Source organism: Penaeus vannamei, chromosome 29 (assembly GCF_042767895.1).
Source record: "Penaeus vannamei isolate JL-2024 chromosome 29, ASM4276789v1, whole genome shotgun sequence".
Lineage (NCBI taxonomy): Eukaryota > Metazoa > Arthropoda > Malacostraca > Decapoda > Penaeidae > Penaeus > Penaeus vannamei.
In genome coordinates, this window is record NC_091577.1 from 21,954,464 (window position 1) to 21,959,463 (window position 5,000).

Consider the following 5,000-nt stretch of genomic DNA (forward strand, 5'->3'; position numbering starts at 1 on the left):
TAGAGGCTGTCACTATTTTGGCTATATATGATCAGGCTGCCACTGATATCGAAAACTACAGTTAGTTTTCTTATTAATTGCGAGTAAACAAAATAAGTGTAAAAGTTAGTTATATCCAATATTTATGCTATTAAATGAAGTGGATTACCTATATCTAGTGTATAATCAACGTGATTTGTTTTCTACTCATGTTTCACATAAACCTATAATATCAAACATGAAACATACTTTAGAAATATTTGATCTATGCAGGTGCTGATCGGGATAAACTTCATATGCAACAAGGTAACTATTTCATTTTCTTTGCTGAAGCCCACTCCGAGGAAATATATTTCGCGAATGCGTTCACTTTCATTACTGGAAAGAAGATTGGAGACTATATTGTGAAAAAAAATCATCCATTGATCATATATATAAGATATTTAGTTATTTTCAGCGATGTATCCACTTTGTAATTCATAGAATTGCGTTAAAAGACATATATTTTCCCTCTAGAAAAAAATACACATTTCATTTTCACTGAGTGATGTCACAGGGACTCAAAAATAAGTATTCCACAGTTCCACACAACAAACAAGTTAACAGGTCATAGGGCACTTTCCACGTCATGGGGATGGTAGTAGGTAATTATGTTAATCCTTTTATAGTATTGAAGTATATATTTCATGTGACTGTCACAGCCATAACCAGGTTATATATTTGTTATTACTGACACACATATATTGTTATGGACATGTATAGATATTATCTATATATTAAGGCAAGATCAAGCGTAAATATTAAGGGGATTGTGAGAGGCTAGTAAAATTACCCCATTCAGTATTAGTCGCGTATAGAAGGCCAAGCGAGAAGCCAGTCGTTCTCGTGTAAATACTGAACTATAGCATTATTGCATTATTAAGTGTTTCGTTATCCACTCCACCACGAATGGTTATTCCAGTATATCAATACGAGTTTACTGATATATTCTTGAACTAGAACGAAGTCTAAAGAATAGACAGAAGGAAAGTGTCGCTAACATGATCAAAGTACTATCGAGAAGTAACTGCTCCACCTTAATTAACTAAGTAATTACGAAGTTATCAGGAAATAGTGGAGTGGTGACAGTGAGAGGGAGAGTGACAGAGGAGAGAGGGGGGAAGAGAGAAAGGGATGGAGCGAGAGAAGGGAGAGGAGAGAGAGAGGGAGAAGGAGAGAGAGAGAGGAGAGATGGAGGGAAAGAGACAAGGAAGAGAGAGAAAAGAGAGGAGAGACAGGAGAGAGAGAGAAGGAGAATGGGAGAGAGAGAGAGAGAGAGAGAGAGAGAGAGAGAGAGAGAGAGAGAGAGAGAGAGAGAGAGAGAGAGAGAGAGAGAGATGGAGAGCGGTAGAGACAAGGAGAAAGAGAGAGAGAGAGAGAAGGAGTGGGAGGGAGAGAAAGAGAAAGATGGAAAGCGGTAGAGACAAGGAGAGAGAGAGAGAAAGAGAGAGAGAAGAAGAAAGCGCTGAATTTCAAGGTTTATTTTCAATCTATGAACTGACATTTGGTATCATGTTTGCTATGGGGAAGTTATATTGGTTGATATAAGCAACATGCAATCTACAATAACCCTCAAGATAGTGTAATTAGCAATAATGTGCCAATTGCGCCTAAAAACTGGGTTGCTATTTCGCAATTATTTTAGTGATGTCTGTAAAGATTATGATAATTATCGTACTTTGCAATAAAAAATGCATAATTATATTTTGAATTAACATATCTACTGGAATTTTAACTCACTGGTGCAGAGATTTCTTTTGTAAAGTATATACGATTCACGAGAAGATTTATATATTAATATTGCAATTACTTTTTGCCGCAACGGATTCACAGTGGTGTTAGAAAAGACAACTTTTGCAATACCACAGTGTAATCCTATACAAGATAAGAGCTGCAATAATGATAATAAAAACATTATGATAATAATAATAATGATAATGATTAACATGACTGGTAAATATACTTAGGTATTTCAGAAAACGACACTAACAACTATTTTAACGGTTATAGTAATTAAGGAAAAAAACACAGCAATGATTACAATAATTAAACAACTTATTAAAAGAAATATGATTACCCTGTCGCTGTATTCGTTCACATACAAGGACAGGAAAAAAAGTAGTGGGGGGGGGGAAGATTTCATATTATTCAAAAACACGACAGTGATTTAAAACAGGAACATTTTGATAAATATTCAACTGGCTAATTGGCAATTTACTGTCATGTTAGACAAGTCAAAAGTGATTTATTAAGAAACAGGTGTTTCTTGTCCCCATAGTTGAAGGCGAATATGTTGTATAATCAGTTAAGTGTAATATAGATGTTGCTTAATTTTGATTTACGTTTACATTGAGAAGAAAGAAAGAAAAAAAAGTGTGATTTTGTAAGTTCATCCATTCATTTTGAAATGGACATATCATTGCTTTTTTGTTATATAATTGACTGCAGTGTAAATGGCGAATAGCAGAGTTAAAAAAAATAATGATAAAAAATCGCAGTCGGTTACTTTTTTCCCTTTTTGTGGAATAAAATATCCCATGACTAATGTGAAAAAATGCTGACCTACCCCAACATCCATCTAAACGACTTAAAGCACATATGCTCTCTCTCTCTCCCTCTCCCTCTCTCTCTCTCTCTCTCTCTCTCTCTCTCTCTCTCTCTCTCTCTCTCTCTCTCTCTCTCACTCTCTCTCTCTCTCCCTCTCTCTTTCGTTCTCTCCCTCCCTCCCTCCCTCCCTTCCTCTCTCTCTCTCTCTCTCTTTCCCTCTCCCCCTCCCTCCCTCTCTCTTTCTCTCTCTCTCTCTCTCTCTCTCTCTCTCTCTCTCTATATATATATATATATATATATATATATATATATATATATATATATATATATACTTATATCTGAAATTATATTTGTATACTTACATATACTGTTATATATGTATGTATAGACATATGTATATGTGTGTGTGTGTGTGTGTAAATAATCACACACACATACACTTGCATTTCACGTTACTAGATGCGTAGATAAAACGTGGATCGACGTGGAAGAGGTCGATGAATAGAGACCCTAACCTTTCTCAATGGCATTTTGTGCAGATGCAGCGAAAAGGGCAACAGGTGAGACGCGAACGGACACCGAGTCGCTGAGGTAAAAAAGGTAAAAAGAAACGGAAATACATAATAATGGAGGCTTTCTAGGGCGGAATGACGAAGGTGGTACACTCCTGCCCGATTTGTCCTTGGCATTAGGCACTTGGCGGCTTTTCTGTCCATTGTCTGAATGTGGCTTCGTGTAGGAATTCTCATTACATTGGGGTATGTGTAAATTGAAGAATGAATGAGAACGAACAACTTCACAGCACGAGAGATGGAAATTAAGGGGTTTTACGGCACAGACTCTCCCGCAAGGGCTGAGTCGGTGCGCTCTTTCAAAGGACTGGTTTTGGTAAGGAGAGGCCGTTGCCTACGGTGGATGCCCCTCCTTTTCAATCTCAGACCCTTTGGGCAGGATTCGCACTCTCGATGAATGTGTACCGCCTGCTCGATTCCTGTCGCGTTTGCCGCATTCGCTGGAAAAGACGGCATATGTCTCACTCGAAAATACATGTATTTCTATTGGAGATTTTACCGCGTCAAATGCAGCTCTTGCACTACGAGGTTATTTATGTCTTTCAACACCTGTGGGTTTGTCGTTGATGAATCTGACTTAGGATTTCATCATTCATAATTCTGGCTCTTACAATTTCTCGACCATGTTGACAAAATAGCTGGAAATACACTATTCAAAAATAAAAATCTTGTAGAAGATGGGAGAACATTTTCAAAATCCTTTTGGATTTAACCTTAAAATATTTTTTTTAAGTATTTTTTCTGCCATCTACTTAGCAGTGATTGCTGTAGTCCCACGCTGCCTTGGTGATTGCTGCAATCCCATCGATCTCCTTTTTCCTTCCAGAGCGCAAAGGCCACACCCTTCAACAGGTCAGGGAAACGGTACCAGATTGCCAAATGACAGCCAAGATAACATGCAAGCCCCACGCCATGGGTTCACCACAAGCCTTTAGCAGTTCAGCTGGGATGCCGCATATACCTGCTGCTTTACTATTCCAGCTTCGAGATCACACCCTTAACTTCAGTTAGGGATGGTGGATCTTGCTGATGGATGGAACCCTCAAAAGGATCTTGCCAATACCCGCATCTAAGCTAACTGTTGGTGGATCAACCTGGTCCAATTGCTCAAAATGCTCAGTCCAATGCTCCCGCACCACAACAGAATCTGAGATGATCTGGCCACTTACTGAGTAGACTGCAGTCGTCTGTGAGGAGGACTTGGAGCTCAGCTTTTTCAGGGCTTGGTAAGCAGGGCGAAGGTCATTTGCTAAGAAATGGCCTTCGGCCTGCTTTGCAAGACTCCTAATAAGCTGTTACTAATCCGCTCTCAGCATTAACCGAGTCTATCCACCAGGGACCAAAGCAAATCCCGATCCCCTGTCAGACGAGCAGTGCGACAAGCTTCTGTGGCTTCCAGCGTCACAGGCAAATACCGCAGTGGAGTCACCCAGAACAATACGAATATCTCGCCGAGGATAATTGTCTGTCACAGATGTGAGCTTGGCATAAAACATCTCTCACATCAAGTTTACAAACATCAGTAGGAGCGTACACGGCAGTATGAAACATGAAACTTGGGGGGGGGGGGGCGAAGTGATAGGGTCCGCCTCCCCACAGTCACCCATCAACCCCAGGGGATCAGGGGGCAGGAGTTGATGGTAGGCCATGACTCCCTATCTTTAAGACCTCCTGCTGCTCCAAGAACCACCACAGTCAAACCTAAGACCGCAAGGTGCCTGGTTTCCATGGGTGACCAATAGGAGGCACTGCAGAAGTCTTGATGGAGAGGCTAACAGCTGGTAGGGGAGTCTTATGCACAGCTGCTCTCTTCTCGCACCAGGCTAGCCAACGGTGGCAGCTGCAAGCGAGAAGGCATGCAAA